Genomic DNA, 20002 nt, shown 5'->3' with positions numbered 1-20002 from the left:
ATATCGATTTCTGTGATTTTGGAAAGCATGGATTATTTCCTCTTTCCACACTTTTGAACTACAATATGTTTGAAAGCTCCTGTCAAAGTAGAATGCAATCTCTCCTCCGCTAGTCTTTAAATTCCTAAAAGGCATAGAGAATTCTTAATTATCTTAATATCCCTAGCATCTAGCACAGTGTCTAGTATATTGCTAGAGATAGATAATTAGATATAAGATGAATGAATAAGGAATGACTATACAGGAATTTGTAACAGGAAGTTGAGTGGGAGGATGTTTTGTATGTCTCCAAATCGGATAAAATAGGATAAAATTTGCTAGACTCAAAGTAATCAACACAGTGATTACTGTGATCACAGTGATCAATACAGTGATTAAGTGCATAGAAAGCCAAGTGGCTTGGCTTGGCTTTCTCAGTGAAAGGGAAAAATTAGTAACAACGTTCTAGAATAACCTCATTTAATATTTCTCACTTACTCAACCAATTTGTTGAGTAAATTTGTTCATACTTCTTTTGGGAATTTGTAAAAAGTTTAAAATAATACATATTAAACAAAATAATTTTGAGGTTTATCCAGGTTTATTTAGAACACAAATCAGAGAAAGTCCTGATGTAAATGACCTATGTAGCATCTTGAAACTATGAAAATACATTATTTAAGTACTGGGTTCATCATTTGATTGCAAGTGGGGTTCAGATGAAAGTTGACAAGGTTAAAAATCATGAGAGACAGGATTCTAGAAATAGACAAAGCATGAAATGGGTCAGGGTGGAAGGCAAAGCTTTCCCAAGGGTCTAATCATGGTAACATCTAGGTATCTAGTATTAGGTGATAAAAATTGGCCATCAGAGCTGAAAATCCAGATCAGTTCAGTCAGTTCAGCTGCTCAGTCATGTCCAACTCATTGCGACCCCATGAACCGCAGCATGCCAGGCCTCCCTGTCCATCACCAACTCCCGGAGTCCACCCAAACCCATGTCCATCGAGTCGGTAATGCCACCCAGCCATCTCATCCTCTGTCGTCACCTCCTCCTTCTGCCCTCAATCTTTCCCAACGTCAGGGTCTTTTCCAATGAGTCAGCTCTTCACATCAGGTGGCCAAAGTATTGGAGTTTCAGCTTCAACATTAGTCCTTCCAATGAACACCTAGGACTGATCTCCTTTATGATGGACTGGATAGATCTCCTTGAAGTCCAAGGGACTACCAAGAGTCTTCTCAAACACCACAGTTCAAAAGCATCCATTCTTTAGTGCGCAGCTTTCTTTATAGTCCAACTCTCACATCCATACATGACCACTGGAAAAACCATAGCCTTGACTAGATGAACCTTTGTTGGTAAAGTGATGTCTCTGCTTTATAATATGCTGTCTAGGTTGGTAATAATTTTCCTTCCAAGGAGCAAGCATCTTTTAATTTCATGGCTGCAATCACCATCTGCAGTGATTTTGGAGCCCCCTAAAATAAAGTCTGATACTGTTTCCACTGTTTCCTCATCTATTTGCCATGAAGTGATGGGACCAGATGCCATGATCTTAGTTTTCTGAATGTTGAGCTTTAAGCCAAATTTTTCACTCTCCTCTTTCACTTTCATCAAGAGGCTCATCAGTTCTTCTTCACTTTCTGCCATAAGAGTGGTGTCATCTGCATATCTGAGGTTACTGATATTTCTCCCGGCAATCTTGATTCCAGCTTGTGCTTCCTCCAGCCCAGTGTTTCTCATGATGTACTCTGCATATAAGTTAAATAAGCAGGGTGACAATATACAGCCTTGACGTACTCCTTTTCCTATTTGGAACCAGTCTGTTGTTCCATGTCCAGTTCTAACTGTTGCTTCCTGACCTGCATACAGGTTTCTCAAGAGGCAGGTCAGGTGGTCTGGTATTCCCATCTCTTTCAGAATTTTCCACAGTTTATTGTGATCCACACAGTCAAAGGCTTTGGCATAGTCAATAAAGCAGAAATAGATGTTTTTCTGGAACTCTCTTGCTTTGTCGATGATCCAGCGGATGTTGGCAATTTGATCTCTGGTTCCTCTGCCTTTTCTAAAGCCAGCTTGAACATCTGGAAATGGGCAGTTCACGTATTGCTGAAGCCTGGCTTAGAAAATTTTAAGCATTACTTTATTAGCGTGTGAGATGAGTGCAATTGTGTGGTAGTTTGAGCATTCTTTGGCATTGCCTTTCTTTGGGATTGGAATGAAAACTGACCTTTTCCAGTCCTGTGGCCAATGCTGAGTTTTCCAAATTTGCTGGCATATTGAGTGCAGCACTTTCACAGCATCATCTTTCAGGATTTGAAATAGCTCAACTGGAATTCTATCACCTCCACTAGCTTTGTTCATAGTGATGGTTCCTAAGGCCCACTTGACTTCACATTCCAAGATGTCAGGCTCTAGGTGAGTGATCACACCATCGTGATTATCTGGGTTGTGAAGATCTTTTTTGTACAGTTCTTCTGTGTATTTTTGCCACCTCTTCCTAATATCTTCAGCTTCCGTTAGGTACATACCATTTTTGTCCTTTATCAAGTCCATCTTTGCATGAAATGTTCCCTTGGTATGTCTAATTTTCTTGAAGAGATCTCTGGTCTTTCCCATTCTGTTGTTTTCCTCTATTTCTTTGCATTGATTGCTGAGGAAGGCTTTCTTATCTCTCCTTGCTAGTCTTTGGAACTCTGCATTCAAATGGGTATATCTTTCCTTTTCTCCTTTGCTTTTTGCTTCCCTTCTTTCACACCGATTTGTAAGGCCTCCTCAGACAGCCATTTTGCTTTTCCAGATCAGTAGCTCACTAAATGTCATCATTAGCTACATCACATAAAATGTTTTTATTTTTTCCCATGTTTTTTCAATTGCATTTTTTTTTCTGAATAACTGTGTTCAGAATTCTGCATTTTATCTCTCTCATTTTAATTTATATATTTGTAGAATACAAGTAAGGGGCATATTTAAATATAATTTACATTTATACAATGCTTCACACATCTAACAACTTACTGACTGGTTTTCAATTGGACTTTGGGAAGCTAAGGCAAAGGCCAAAGGACTTGACCACTGTGATTCATGAAATCTAAGTTATATTTTTTAAAACCCAGACTCTTAAGTCTGTTTTTTCTGCTTGCAATTAATAACACTTACTGAATGTCTACTGGGTCTAAAAAAACATAATAGAGAAAGATAATGGGTGGAGAACCAATTCCTTATCCTGAAAAAGATTATGATATAATGAAAAATATTGAAATATAAATTAAAGTACATAGAAATCTGAATATAAACATGTGTAAATAAAGTAAAAAATAATATTTATGAGACCTTGAAAGTGAAAGTCGCTCAGTCTTGTCGGACTCTTTGCGACCCCATGGACTATACAGTCCATGGAATTCTTCAGGCCAGAATACTGGAGTAGGTAGCCTTTCTCTTCTCCAGGGAATATTCAATCCAGGGATTGAACCCAGGTCTCCCATATTGCAGGCAGAAGCCACAAGGGAAGCCCAAGAATACTGGTGTGGGTAGTCTATCGCTTCTCCAGCAGATCTTCCTGACTCAGGAATTCAACTGGGGTCGCCTGCATTGCAGGCAGATTCTTTACCAACTGAGCTATCAGGGAAGCCCATTTAATCGTTTATTATAAGCAGGAATGACTCAATGCATGTTACCTGTAGATTAGGGGAGATTAGGTTGAATGACATGGGTTTGGTTGATTTTTTTTTATCCTTGAGTATGTGAACGTCATACTGTTCTTCCAACATGGTGCACAGAAGTCCTGTCCAAGATTATTCTCCTTAGCTCCTCCCTCTTCCTAGTTTTCCCCACTCTCCCTAGCTCCTCCCTTCCCTCTTGCCCCAGTTATTCTCATTGACTAACAACCTCTTCTCCCAGAAACTTTTGCACAATTATCACTTTTTCTATGATCAGCCTATTCAAAATTGCAATCTGTCCTTCCAACACTCCCTAACCCCCTTAGCCTGTTCTTTATTTTCAGTTTATGTGTCATGTGTATTCTTTACTTTGTGTCTCCTTATGCTAGAATACTAAAAAAAAAAAAAGCAAGTATTTTCTGCTTGTCTTATTTACTTACATATTTCAGTCATGTAGACTAGATTTCACACAAAACTGGTGTTCAGAGTTTTGAAAAATAAGTTAATTAAACTGAATAAAAAAAGAAAGAAACTAAAAGACATGTAGTTGATTAGGTGATGCTCATGATTTTACTCCATCATGAATTACTCGTATCATTTGTCCTCCAACTTTAGATGATCATATGTAATATACAATGAGTTATTTCCCTTTCCAGGCAAACGAATTCAAGTAATGTATATGAGTGCAAAAGTAATATTATCAATATATTATTTTTGATGCATGAATGCATTGCATTTCATTCTGAATAAATGTTAAGAGCAAGAAAAACTATTTATGACAGTGTGAACATGGTTCAAGCTACTATGTTAAATACAGTATCAGCAAATATACATAAAATTGCTTTTATACAGATTAACCGAAAACTCTCTTTGCATGAAATTGTTTTCCAACAATAGCTGAAGAGCTGCAAAGGCTATCAGAATCTTTTAATGTAACTGCCAACCATCAATGCAGAAAGTCCAAAAAGAAGGAAAATTAAACTGCATGTGTAGAAACAGTATCAGATAACTTATAATTCACATACACATGGCCTTAAGGATTCTGTTGCAAGACATTTAGAAGCTTATTTGAAGATTTTTTAGGAAAAATCTAAAAGAATCTAAGAGAATGGATCTTTTACAGTGAAACAACTGCTATATTTTATTTATTGCTATACAATGTTTCAATCATTACTGTGGGTCTCTGCTCATAAAATTTTGTGAAATGATTTCAGATATCAAACTCTCAGTCCTCCAGGTTTGATGTAAATGCAAAAGTAGTCTCTCAGGTGGACAGAATTTTTTTGCTTTATGAAATACTGAAATCATGAAACTGTAATCATCTCCCTCATAAAAAGGCAAGGGAAAGAGCACTTGGAAGCACAAACCTTGAGCAATGATAGATGTGTAACTGCTCAGTTCCCCCCATGTCTCATGGCTAGAGAGTGGCACTAGCTCAGATAGGCTCTAAATGCTCTTCAGGAAAGTTGGTAGACTTAATATGTTTTAGGCAAGATAAGAGACTGGGATGGAGATTACTCAAATCTCTCACCATGTCTTAACAAATTTTATTGTGACTTGATACAAAGATGGGTTGGTGTGGGTATTTCTTGAAGCTGAAAGACATATCCAGCTTCTGAGGCAATGGGATTTATTTTCCATGGCAACATGGACACTTGTGGCCACCCTGTCCTTACTAGCACTTACTAGCAGAAGAAAAAGGGAGGTGGGACAAGTAGCTCTTGTAACAACACTGCCCCTCTTTAATAGTTTAGAATCCACTTGACTCACATAGGCAGGATTGAATGCATATCAAAAGTTAGTGAGAATAAGCTTTGGGCACCTTTTATTCATGTATCTAAGGGAAAAATATTCTTTGATTTTCATATCTTGTGCAGGTTAGACTGGAATGCCTGCAGCTGTTCTTATCTATCATTAAATTAATGCAGGATGGATGATTTTGAGGTTTTTAGTTGTAAAAGAAAAATGGATCAGGCTAGGAGATTAAGTGAAATATTGCCAATGTTAAAAAAAATCTGGGAATTATACTCTTCAAGGCAGAATTTATTCTTTGTAAATGTCTAGATTGGAAATGGTCAACCTGTAGTGAGAAGAAACATCCTGTTTTGATTAAAATCTCAGAGCATGTTTTAAAGAACCACCCCATGACTATACCCTACTACTTCTCTGTAACTTTTGTCTGCACAAATGTTCTTAAATTACAAATGTATCTCTTTAGGTCAAAATTACATGCTTGCTTATTCTAGCTTCATATTAGCAAATTATAATATTCTCAAGAATAATATAAGGAAAAAATTAATGACAAACATCAAAATATAAAGTACTGCATCTTGGATTATTTAGGTGGGCTTTTTTGTGATAGAAACACATTTTAAAATGTCAATCCCAAGTGAGAAAATAAAACTAAGTAGTAACACTTGTGAAAAAAGTTGAGGGTAGTCCAGAAGATGAGTTGAATTTTCTCAATAATTTCAGAATTAAATGAGAATATTGTGTTAGTGTCATCCAAGAAATTTGACACTGTTGCCAAATCCAGCTACGTGACTATCCAGTTAACATTAGCTTAGAGCAATGATTGTATGGAATTATGTTGAGGCCAAACAAAAAACCATATATGTATATGCATGCAAATGTGTAAAATGCTTCTCTGTGTGTGTGTATGTTTGTGTGTATGTGTGGTATTGTGTTTAGATTCCACTTCTTTACATTTCATTGGTTGTTTCACTTTTAATATAATTTTAGTTTTCCAATGGAAACAGCCTTTTAAAGTATTATTAATTTCAGGTTAATGATGTTCTGAAGCCAAAACAAAAAGGAATGTCACATAAAGGAAGGCAAGAAGACATTAGAGAATAAAGTAAATTAAGGCAAGAGGGATAAAGACTGATGTTATGGGATCATGGCTAGAGATAGAACTTATAGAGGCTTACTAGGGACTGAATTATGTCCCCACCCCCACATTTTTAAAGTTTACTTATCCTTTAATTTATTAAATTTTTTCTAGATTTATTGAGATATAATTAGCTCATAACACTATGCAAGTTAAATTGTACAGCATGATGATTTGATGCATGTACATATTGTGTCACCTCACACAGTTACTTGTGTGTATATGTGTGTATGTGTGTGTGTGTGTGCTTGTTGAGAACATTTAATATCTACTCTGGTGTAACATCTATGAGGCATCCCCAGTGGCTTGTGAACTGGCTTCCTGATGGGATCCATGATGGGTTAGTAGGATCTGAATGGCTTTGACATGTTTGGTTTGGAGCCCTGCCTACTTCTCTCCCAGCTCTCTCCATCCCCTAGTTGTGCAGATCTCCACAGTCCTCTGGATAGAGGGAGACAGAGATGGGCTCTTTGGCAGGGCTCTGCACATCTGAGGAAGCTGAGAACTCATCCCTGACATCCTCTTATCACCACCACCCCCTCCCTCAGGGAGAAATCACAGCTCAGAAGACCCTCTTGGTACCAAGTTGCCTTGCCATGGGAAGGATGTGATGTGTACAAAGTCAGTTTGTTCCTCTTACTCTTTCCAGGACATCCAATCTCAGATTTTTTTTTTTTTTTTTGTACTGCAACTTCTCTATTGGAATCCCGGACTTCCACAAAGGTTCTCTGATCCATGGGTGACCATCTAAGTCAGTTTTTTCAAGGGACTCCTGGTTCACAGCTAAGGGCCACTCCAGGGTTCATGGAGTGAACAGGGTGCGAGGTCTGTATGTTTATTATCTGACTCCCAGTGGGCAAGACTCTTCCCAGGTTTGGTGCTGGTGACAGAACCAAAGCCAGATGGGGATGTGGCTAAGTCCTCTGAGGTGTGGAGTTGTTTCTGGGTCTATAGCTGGGACCATGGTAGGTAAGCCATCCTCCAGGGTGTAGGTCTAACTTCTCAAAGTGATTCTGCTCATTCTTGTACCGCACTGTGGTTTTAGTCTCCTACCTGGATCCCCCAGCTACCAGAAAGGCACTATTGTTTATGCATAGATTTCCAATTGTTGTTGTTGAGGGGGGTATGATGAGGGACATCTTATTTGGCCATCTTTCGGATGTCACTCCCCCAAATTCATATGTTGAAGTCCTAATCCTCAGTACCTCAGCGTGTGACTGTATGTGGAGACAGGTCTTCTTTAAAGAGATAATTAAGTTAAAATAAGGTCATTAGGGCGGGACTTAAACCGATATAACTGGTGTTCTAAAAGGAAAAGACAATTAGAACACAGACACACAGAATGAAGACCATGTAAAGACAGAGGTTTGCAGCCATCTTCAAACATGGCTGACAGGTCTTAGAAAAACCACTCTTGATGACACTTGAACTTATACTTCTAGCCCCTGAATTGTGAGAAAATATTTCTGTTGTTTAAATAGCAGTCTATGTTATTTTGTTATGGCAACCTGAGCAGATTAATATTATGTTTGAAATGCTGAGGACAGTTTAATATGTATGGCTTCATTCCAGCAAAGTAGGAGGCAAAATACTATACATTTTCCCAGTGAAAATAGAGATTTCCAGAGAGATTCTGATTGCCTGAGAATTGCTTTCAGGGAAGTAAAGGACAGATCAGGATCTTTATTTCCATCAGTTGAGCCTCTCTTAGGTTATATATGGCCTTCCTCACAAGCGCTGTTTTCCATGATAATTCCTTTGCAACAGAAATGACAAGCACACAGAAAGCTTACTTGCTGGGCAAGGTGATAGGTTTTTAGTGGTTGTTATACAAATCAAAAATCCAATTGAATCTGTCACTTGAGCTTAGACTGAAGAGTGGTTCCTTTGTTTAAGGCAAAAGGCTTCTTTGTTATACACTTAGATATTCTCTTCTGAAGGAGCAGATCTGGCTTGTTAGTATTTAGAGGAAAATAATCAAAATATAAAATAGCCATAAAAAATTCTATGGCTCATAAAACAATAGAAGTAGATCTATTTGCCAATATTTCAGCTATTCAATTAAGCAAGATCAATTTCAACAGGGATTAACAAAAAACAAATTGTCACCTATTATGAATATTGGGGCCAAGTCATGTTTTTGAGGCTTCTTTTATGGTAGAATAGGGAAGAATGTTAAAATATGGTTTAAAATGTGGTTTACTTTAAAGGCATACATCCAGCAAATAACACAAAAATGTAATGAAATTAAAAGTGTGTGTGTGCTCGGTCTGTCCAATTCTTTGAGGCCCCATGGACTGTAGACTGCAGTGCTTCTCTGTCCATTGAATTTCCCAAGAATACTGCAGTGGGTTGCCATTTCCTGCTCCAGTAAAGGTTTAGGATCTTTTGACAAACAGAAGGGGAGAGACTCAAGAAAATTTCTGCCTCAATTACCCTTCTATGGAAGAGGGTTTAAGAGAGGAAAGAACTGAAATCAACTGCCAGGTCACCTCATTTTTCTGTGTTCTAGAAGTTGCAAGGAGAGATCTGTTTTCTTGCGAATGGGCCTGGTCAGAAAAAGGACTAGGCTGATATCATTTGCAAAAAAAAAAAAAAAACCAAAACAGATTTCATGTCTTGTTATGTGTTGACATAGCTTGTCCTTTAAAATATATTATTAATATGTTATTATTAATATATTGTGGTCCAAAATGTTGAGCCAGCCAGTGTCTTTTGCAGTTGACTTTTTATCTTGAAGGTGTGCATACTTTGTTTTTGTGAAATGGCATAAATCTGGAATATTTGAGATTACTCTTTTCTGTATTTCTGTAGAAAATATGATCAGTCACTGAAAATTAATTTTTTCTCTACAGTATATGACACACTAAAAATATGATTTGTAAATGATGCTATCCTTATTTGTAGTTACCTTGAAATAAATCTGCATGATTTGTACATGCTTACCCCTGGAAAGTCCCAATCCAGTTTCTTTCCCTGTAAAAATTTCTACCGAAACTTTGGGAGAGTAGTACCTCAAGCTCACTCTTGGAGTAGCTTCCCTCATATTTCTTCATGCAGGTAGGGTTTAGATACTTCCTAATTAGACCTAGTGAGCTTCCCAGGTGGCACTAGTGGTAAAGAACCTGTCTGCCAATGCAGGAGGTGTAAGAGAGGCAGGTTTGATCCCTGGGTCAGGAAGATCCCTTGAGAGGACATGGCAGCCCACTCCAATATTCTTATCTGGAGAATCCCATGGACAGAGGAGCCTGGTGGGCTACAGTCCATAGGGTTGCAAAGAGTTGAACACAACTGAAGCGACTTAGCACACATACATGCAGTTAATCCTAGCATATTATATCTTATAACACAGATACATATTATAGTCAAGCCTGTTTCTATTTCCTTCTCTCTGGATATGGGCACGTACATTATTAATCTTTGTGTCTCCAAAACTTAACATAGTTCTTGACATTCAATAAATACCTTTTGATTGAGGATATCTTAACTTTATCATCCATGTTATGAAAATTTTGATTGCAAGAAATATCATTTATCTTTTTCTTACCAGTGTTTTGCCCTATCATGCACACAATAAGAATTCAAATATAGTATTAAAGTAAACTTAAAAGCAAAAATTATTTCAAATGTTTTAAACCTAATTAAAATAATTGTTATTGCCCTTGGTCTTGATATTTAGCTGGACGTTTGGAAAGAACAGTTATATGAACCATGTAAAGGTAGAACCTTAAGAAAGAAGTTCAGTTATCTTTGTTTACTTAATCAATTATATCCTTAAATTACAATTGTTCTACAATAATGCCATTTTTTCTACAGAAACCTAGGCCCTATGCTCTAGAGATACAGTGCTAAATTAAAAAGAAAATATATTTTCTATTTTCAGAACACTTACATTATACTAAGTTCAGTTCAGTTGCTCAGTCGTGTCCGACTCTTTGTGACCCCATGAATCTCAGCACGCCAGGCCTCCCTTCCATCACCAACTCCCGGAGTTTACCCAAACTCATGTCCATCAAGTTGGCGATGCCATCCAGCCATCTCATCCTCTGTCGTCCCCTTCTCCTCCTGCCCCCAATCCCTCCCAGCATCAGAGTCTTTTCCAATGAGTCAACTCTTCGCATGAGGTGGCCAAAGTACTGGAGTTTCAGCTTCAGCATCAGTCCTTCCAATGAACACCCAGGACTGATCTCCTTTAGGATGGACTGGTTGGATCTTCTTGCAGTCCAAGGGACTCTCAAGAGTCTTCTCCAACACCACAGTTCAAAAGCATCAATTCTTCAGTTCTCAGCTTTCTTCACAGTCCAACTCTCACATCCATACATGACCACTGGAAAAACCATAGCCTTGACTAGATGGACCTTTGTTGTCAAAGTAATGTCTCTGCTTTTGAATATGATATCTAGGTTGGTCATAACTTTCCTTCCAAGGAGTAAACGTCAATTTCATGGCTGCAATCACCACCTGCAGTGATTTTGGAACCCCCCAAAATAAAGTCTGACACTGTTTCCATTGTTTCCACATCTATTTCCCATGAAGTGATGGGACCAGATGCCATGATCTTCGTTTTCTGAATGTTGAGCTTTAAGCCAACTTTTTCACTCTTCATTTTCACTTTCATCAAGAAGCTTTTTAGTTCCTCTTCACTTTCTTCCATAAGGGTGGTATCATCTGCATATCTGACGTTATTAATATTTCTCCTGGCAATCTTAATTCCATCTTATGCTTCCTCCAGCCCAGTGTTTCTCAAGATGTACTCTGCATATAAGTTAAACAACCAGGGTGACAATATACAGCCTTGACGTACTCCTTTTCCTATTTGGAACCAGTCTGTTGTTCCATGTCCAGTTCTTTTTTTTTTTTAAGGTTTCAATATTTTATTCAAGTTTTATTTTAAGTGATGTTAATTACAGCATTTGAAGGGGAGAATCTAATTCCACACAAAATGGAACTCTAAAATGTACCCATTAAACTGCTAAAAAATAAACTTTAGTGGCGAGAATACAACAGAAGTCCAATTTAGATTCTGAGTGTTGTCACCATGTGATTACAGTCACAGAGACTCTTCCCAGCTTGCAGCTGGGGCTCTTAGAAGCTATTTCATACTCTGGTGCAAGGGCAAAAAAACCACAACGTGAGAGGGAATTAAGTCCTGAATTATTGGCTTCATCACAACTTCTCCACCCCAAAATGGCACAAAAGAAACAGCTACCACATCCTGCAGACTACTTTTTGTGTAAAAGAGGTGATGGATGGAGGTGGAAAAAGTCCCTGCCTAAAAAAGTCCCTTTCAGATAAGTTTGTACACACCATCAAACAAAGAGCCTCTCCTCAATCAATTAGGGGAGGAAACCAAGGTTCAATTCTCAGGAAGTTACAATTTCATTCAGTTACTCAATAGGAATTTACAAAGTGCCTGCAAATTATCAGCTTCCACTTGCAGCCATTTCTAGGTAAAAAAGAAACCTGACATCTCTAATGGGGCCAGCAAGCTCCCCACCAAGTCTACAACTGAAAGGACCTTTTTTTAAATTGGGTTTCTTCTGTACCTCTGAGAGGGTAACACCCTAAAGCTGAATCATCTTTAACCTGGAAGTCTAACACTGTCGGCTCTGACAAACTGACACTGTCGGCTCTGCTGGATGGCAAGAACGTCAATGCTGGTGGCCACAAGCTTGGTCTAGGACTGGAGTTTCAAGCATAAATGACTATTGTACAATCGTTTAATTTTAAACTATTTTGCAGCATAGCTACCTTCAGAATTTAGTGTACCTTTTAATGTTGTATGTCTGGGATACAAGTATTGCTAAATATCATGTTAGACTTCCATGTCCAGTTCTAACTGTTGCTTCCTGACCTGCATATAGGTTTCTCAAGAGGCAGGTCAGGTGGTCTGGTATTCCCATCTCTTTCAGAATTTTCCACAGTTTATTGTGATCCACACAGTCAAAGGCTTTGGCATAGTCAATAAAGCAGAAATAGGTGTTTTTCTGGAACTCTCTTGCTTTTTCCATGATCCAGAGGATGTTGGCAATTTGATCTCTGGTTCCTCTGCCTTTTCTAAAACCAGATTGAACATCTGGAAGTTCACGGTTCACATATTGCTGAAGCCTGGCTTGGAGAATTTTGAGCATTACTTTACGAGCATGTGAAATGAGTGCAATTGTGCGGTAGTTTGAGCATTCTTTGGCATTGCCTTTCTTTGAGATTGGAATGGCGGAGCATGTAGGAAGCATGGCCGAGAGGACCTACCCCATGCCCAGAATCAGGGGTGGTGACCCAGACTGCCAGGCTGGGAAGGCGCAGGGGTGGCTGAGAGGAGCTACCCCATGCCCCAGGAGTGGTGGCTGTTATGGTGCAGGAGGGCTGAGAGGAGCTACTTCACATTTAGGTCAGGAGGGGTGGTGACTCCTCCAAGGTAAGGAGCAGCAGCTGCGCTTTGCTGGAGCAGCCATGAAGAGATACACGTCCAAGGTAAGAGAAATCCAAGTAAGATGGTAGGTGTTGCAAGAGGGCATCAGAGGGCAGACACACTGAAACCATAATCACAGAAAACTAGCCAATCTGATCATATGGACCACAGCCTTGTCTAACTCAGTGAAACTAAGCCAAGCCATGTGGGGCTACCCAAGACGAACGGGTCATGGTGGAGAGGTCTGACAGAATATGGTCCACTGGAGAAGGGAATGGCAAACCACTTCAGTATTCTTGCCTTGAGAACCCCATGAACAGTATGAAAAGGCAAAATGATAGGATACTGAAAGAGGAACTCCCCAGGTCGGTAAGTGCCCAATATGCTCCTGGAGATCAGTGGAGAAATAACTCCAGAAAGAATGAAGGGATGGAGCCAAAGCAAAAACAATACCCAGCTGTGGATGTGAATGGTGTTAGAAGCAAGGGCCAATGCTGTAAAGAGCAATATTGCATAGGAACCTGGAATGTTAGGTCCATGAATCAAGGCAAATTGGAAGTGGTCGAAAAGGAGATGGCAAGAGTGAACATCGACATTCTAGGAATCAGCAAACTAAAATGGACTGGAATGGGTGAATTTAACTCAGATGACCATTATATCTACTACTGTGGGCAGGAATACCTTAGAAGAAATGGGTAGCCATCATGGTCAACAAAAGAGTCCAAAATGCAGTACTTGGATGCAATCTCAAAAATGACAGAATGATCTCTGTTCATTTCCAAGGCAAACCATTCAATATCACAGTAATCCAAGTCTATGCCCCAACCAGTAACGCTGAAGAAGCTGAAGTTGAACGGTTCTATGAAGTCCTACAAGACCTTTTAGAACTAATATGCAAAAAAGATGTCTTTTTCATTATAGGGGCCTGGAATGCAAAAATAGGAATTCGAGAAACACCTGGAGTAACAGGCAAATCTGGCCGTGGAGTACAGAATGAAGCAGGGCAAAGCCTAATAGAGTTTTGCCAAGAGAACGCACCAGTCATAGCAAACACCCTCTTCCAACAACACAAGAGAAGACTCTACACATGGACATCGCCAGATGGTCAACACCAAAATCAGATTGAGTATATTCTTTGCAGCCAAAGATGGAGAAGCTCTATACAGTCAGCAAAAACAAGACCAGGAGTTGACTGTGGCTCAGACCATGAACTCCTTATTGCCAAATTCAGACTTAAATTGAAGAAAGTAGGGAAAACCACTAGATCATTCAGGTATGACCTAAATCAAATGCCTTATGATTATACAGGGGAAGTGGTAAATAGATTTAAGGGACTAGATCTGATAGAGTGCCTGATGAACTATGGATGGAGGTTCACGACATTGTACAGGAGACAGGGATCAAGACCCTCCCCAAGAAAGAGAAATGCAAAAAAGCAAAATGGCTGTCTGGGGAGGTCTTACAGATAGCTATGAAAAGAAGAGAAGCAAAAAGCAAAGGAGAAAAGGAAAGATATACCCATCTGAATGCAGAGTTCCAAAGAATAGCAAGGAGAGATAAGAAAACCTTCCTCAGTGATCAATGCAAATAAACAGAGGAAAACAATAGAATGGGAAAGACTAGAGACCTCTTCAAGAAAATCAGAGATACCAAGGGAACATTTCATGCAAAGATGGGCTCGATAAAGGACAGAAATGGTATGGACCTAACGGATCAGATCAGATCAGATCAGTCGCTCAGTTGTGTCCAACTCTTTGCGACCCCATGAATCGCAGCGGGCCAGGCCTCCCTGTCCATCACCAACTCCCGGAGTTCACTCAGACTCACGTCCGTCGAGTCAGTGATGCCATCGAGCCATCTCATCCTCTGTCGTCCCCTTCTCCTCCTGCCCCCAATCCCTCCCAGCATCAGAGTCTTTTCCAATGAGTCAACTCTTCGCATGAGGTGGCCAAAGTACTGGAGTTTCAGCTTTAGCATCATTCCTTCCAAAGAAATCCCAGGGCTAATCTCCTTCAGAAAGGACTGGTTGGATCTCCTTGCAGTCCAAGGGACTGTCAAGAGTCTTCTCCAACACCACAGTTCAAAAGCATCAATTCTTTGGCACTCAGCCTTCTTCACAGTCCAACTCTCACATCCATACATGACCACAGGAAAAACCATAGCCTTGACTAGACGAGCCTTTGTTGGCAAAGTAATGTCTCTGCTTTTGAACATGCTATCTAGGTTGGTCATAACTTTCCTTCCAAGGAGTAAGCGTCTTTTAATTTCATGGCTGCAGTCACCATCTGTAGTGATTTTGGAGCCCCCAAAAATAAAGTCTGACACTGTTTCCACTGTTTCCCCATCTATTTCCCATGAGCTGAAGATATTAGGAAGAGGTGGCAAGAATATACAGAAGAACTGTACAAAAAAGATCTTCACAACCCAGATAATCACGATGGTGTGATCATTGACCTAGAGCCAGACATCCTGGAATGTGAAGTCAAGTGGGCCTTAGAAAGCATCACTATGAACAAAGCTAGTGGAGGTGATAGAATTCCAGTTGAACTATTCCAAATCCTGAAAGATGGTATTGTGAAAGTGCTGCACTCAATATGCCAGCAAATTTGGAAAACTCAGCAGTGACCACAGGACTGGAAAAGGTCAGTTTTCATTCCAATCCCAAAGAAAGGCAATGCCAAAGAATGCTCAAACTACTGCACAATTGCACACTATACTAAAGAGGTAGTTATTGAATAATAAATAGACATATATGTATAAAACTACAAATTATGATGAATTCTATAGAGAAAAAGAATGTCTAGGTTATAGAATACAATGGAAACTCTATTTGAAGAAGTAATATTTCATCTGGAATCCAGAAGATGTGCAGAGAGAAGTATCAAGTATCTATGTCCTGATAACAGTGTGAATGAAGGAAAGGGCAGCTGAAAGCAAGCATCATTGGAACATACTATGGGAATAATGCAGCTGCATAGGATTAGAATGAGAATAAATAGTAAGATTTGCAAGATTCTGCAGGACCCCATAAATTGTTTTTGGAGTTCCCAATTTTTTAAATCTATTTTTCTTAAATATATTGGGGAACCACTATAAAGCTAAGCAGATTGCAAGAGTTGATTTAGAATTTTAAAACATCATTTTTCACAGCATGATGACTACTGTTAATAATACTGTATTGAATATTTAAAAACTGCTAGGAGAGTAGGATCTTTGAGATTCCCATAAAAAGAAAAAATTATATGTACCAATGGACTTATTGTGGTATCATATAGTGATATATACAAATATTGAATTTTATGTTGTACACCTGAAACTAATATAATGTTATATTATAAATTACATCTCAATAAAAATTCTTGGATGCTGAATAGAGAATAAATCTGAAGAGAACAGGTGGAGATCTGGGGAAATGTTGGAAAGGCTGCTCTAGTGGACCTAGTGGCTGTTGTAGTGATAGTATCTTGGAGAGTTTCAGTGGAAGTAGAGAGAAGTACAGAGATGGGAGATATTTTTAGGGAGGAGAATCAATAGGATTTAGTGATGCATTAGGTGGCAGTGAGAGGGATAGGGAAGTTTCAAGGATGACTCTTTGCAGAATTTAACATCTGGGTAAATGGAAGTAACAAGTACTAATATTTGGATGACTGGAGGAAGACTCTCCTTTATGCCAGATATGAAGACAAACTCAAAGATCAGTTTTGTATACTATAATTTAAAAATAGCTCAGAAATAACAAAAGCAAGGACATCAATTACGCAGCTGATTATTGTATAAACTTAGAGCTAATGGAGGAAGAACTGACTTGGAATAGACACATCAGAGTCAGTGATCTACAGATGATATTTAATGTCATGGAAATGAATGAGTATAGGAATGAATATAAAAATAGAATAATGAATATATTTTATATAATTGGTTCTCTTTCTATGGAGAACTCTAATATAGCTATAATATACTTCACAGTTCCCTATTATATACTCTATATGTTTCGCCATTCTAGAAGTAGTCCAATTTCTGGGCACTTTCATTTTAATATAAAAATATATTTGATCTAGGGGAGAATATATATTTTTCTGATCATCTATTCTATTGCTCATCAGTAGCTAATGCCATTTAGTTACTGCCTTTATAGCATTGCTTCATACTTTGTTAATCCATTGATTCTGCAAATGTTTATTGAGCATTATATATATATATATATATATATATATATATATATATATAGTATTGCCTCAAACAATTAGGAAGCCTGAGAATTTCCACAATTTGCCATCTGCAAGGTGGAGACCCAAGAAGGCTGGTGGGGAAAATTGATATAGCAACTCAAGTAGTCAGAGAGAGAGCAAATTCAACCTTCTTCTGCTTTTTAGTTGTATTCAGGCTCAATATGATGTCCACCTACACTGGGAAGGACCATCTGCTTTACTTAGTCTACCAATTCAAATGTTAATCTCTTCTGGAAATATCCTTACAGACACACCTAGAAATAATATTTAACCAACTCTCTGGGTACCCAGTGTCCCAGTCAAACTGACACATAAAATTAACCATTGCAATAGCATAGGGTTCCTTTATGCCATTGAATTGAATTTTAGTATATTACTGATCAGTTCAGTTTAGGCTGTCAGTCTTGTCTGACTTTTTCTGACCCCATGGACTGCAGCATACCAGGCTTTCCTGTCCATTACCAACTCCCAGAGTTTACTCAAACTCATGTTCATCACATCAGTGATGCCATGCAACCATCTCATCCTCTGTCGTCACCTTCTCCTCCCAACTTCGATATTTCCAAGCATCAGGGTCTTTTACAATGAGTCAGTTCTTCACGTCAGGTGGCCAAAGTATTGGAGCTTCAGCTTCAGCATCAGTCCTTCCAGTGAATATTCAGGACTGATTTCCTTTACGATGGACTGCAGTCCAAGGGACTCTCAAGAGTCTTCTCCAATACCACAGTTCAAAAGCATCAATTCTTTGGTGCTCAGCTTTCTTTATAGTCCAACTCTCACATCCAACCATGACTACTGGAAAAACCATAGCTTTGACTAGACAGACCTTTGTTGTCAAAGGAATGTCTCTGCTTTTTAATATGCTGTCTAGGTTGGTCATAGCTTTTCTTCCAAGGAGCAAGCGTCTTTTAATTTCATGGGTGCAGTCACCATCTGCAGTGATTTTGGAGGGCCCCCCCCCAAAAAATAAAGTCTGCCACTATTTCCACTGTTTCTCCATCCATTTGCTATGAAATGATGGGACTGGATGCCATGATCTTAGTTTTCTGAATGTTGAGCTTTAAGCCAACTTTTTCAGTCTCCTCCTTCACTTTTTATCAAGAGGCTCTTTGGTTCTTCTTCACCTTCTGTCATAAGAGTGGTGTCATCTGCATAACTGAGGTTACTGATATTTCTCCTGGCAATCTTGATTCCATCTTGTGCTTCATCCAGCCTGGCATTTCGTATGATGTACTCTGCATATACATTAAATAAGCAGGGTGACAATATACAGCCTTGACGTACTCCTTTTCCTATTTGGAACCAGTCTGTTGTTCCATGTCCAGTTCTGACTGTTGCTCCTTGACCTGCATACAGATTTCTCAGGAGGCAGGTCAGGTGGTCTGGTATTCCCATCTTTTTAAGGATTTTCCATAGTTTGTTTTGATTCACACAGTCAAAGGCTTTGGCGTAGTCAATAAAGCAGAAGTAGATATTTTTCTGGAACTCTTGCTTTTTCGATGATCCATCGGATGTTGGCAATTTGATCTCTGGTTCCTCTGCCTTTTCTAAATCCAGCTTGAATATCTAGAAGGTCATACTTCATGTACTGTTGAATCCTGGCTTGTAGAATTTTGAGCATTACTTTGCTAGAGTGTGAGATGAGTGCAATTGTGTGGTAGTTTGAACATTCTTTGCCATTATCTTTATTTGGGATTGGAATGAAAACTGATCTTTTCCAGTTCTGTGGCCGTAAGATAGATATTTGTCTGCATTGCTCATTGCATTCTATTTCAATGGTGGCCAGAGAAAATACTTCCATACACAAACTTACTTTTATAACATGTGTGATTGTGTCAGTGAAGATTTATTTATACCCTAGGGTAAATATAAGTCAAAAATACATATTCTAGAAGCTTGTACTTTCTTCTCTTAATAGAAGCAATGGTAAAAAAGAAAGAACTTGCTTTTTTATTTTTTAATTTTTGCAATGCTGTGTTGGTTTCTGATTGCAAATCAAAACTACAGTGAGGTATCAGCTCACAGCAGTCAGAATGGCCATCATCAAAAAATCTACAAACAGTAGATGCTGGAGAGGATGTGGAGAAAAGGGAATCCTGCTGCACGGTTGGTGGGAATGTAAACTGATACAGCCATTACAGAGAAGATTATGGAAATTCCTCAAAAAACTAGACCTTGCTTTTTATTGAAAGGAGTAACTCAGAAAAGAATAACACTATGTAGGTACATTTATTGTTATAAGACTATTTAAGAAAGAGGATAACAGATAGATAAATAAATAAATGATAAATAAAACCTCAAAAAGTAAAAGTAAGGGACAAACACTTGCTTCCTGAAGCAGAAGGGAAACTAAAACTTGTTGAGGCCCTTTTATGTGCAAGATGCTCTGCTTGCATTGTATGCATTATATGCTCATTTTAATTAATGCTACTGGTATATATTAGCAGTGCCTAGCTAGCCATGTTTTAATTAAATTGAAATGTCTAGTAGGTACAAATTTATTTTCTAATAGAGAGTGTTGTCAAGGAGTTGCAGAGGCTGATTCTGGCAGTAAAGGTAAATAGAGCATTTTTCTGTACATGAAATTCTATTCAAGTGAGTGACTCCACATTGCTAAGCTAGACCTCTCTTCTAACCTGTTATTTTTTGCCTTGTGATCCTTAGATACTTTGCAAATCTGTTTGTGTTTTGAAGTATTTCTTCACTTTTCCATGGTAACATCTTTCAACAACTGGAATTTTAAATTTGAAAATGATACATGTAATCTCCTTATTTTCATGCCATAATTAAGAGATCTTATCTTTTCTGTTTTAGTCCATGAAGTAAACTTAATCT

General features: G+C 38.6%; 1 protein-coding gene across 1 annotated transcript in view; it reads right to left on the bottom strand.

The window, feature by feature from the left end:
* TACR3 (tachykinin receptor 3) overlaps window positions 1-20002 on the bottom strand; it is an 88374-nt gene that overhangs the window by 3479 nt on the left and 64893 nt on the right. The gene's annotated exons all lie outside the window — the stretch shown is intronic.

Source organism: Bos taurus, chromosome 6 (genome assembly GCF_002263795.3).
Source record: "Bos taurus isolate L1 Dominette 01449 registration number 42190680 breed Hereford chromosome 6, ARS-UCD2.0, whole genome shotgun sequence".
Taxonomy (NCBI): Eukaryota; Metazoa; Chordata; class Mammalia; order Artiodactyla; family Bovidae; genus Bos; species Bos taurus.
This window is presented reverse-complemented; position numbering and strand designations above follow the sequence as displayed.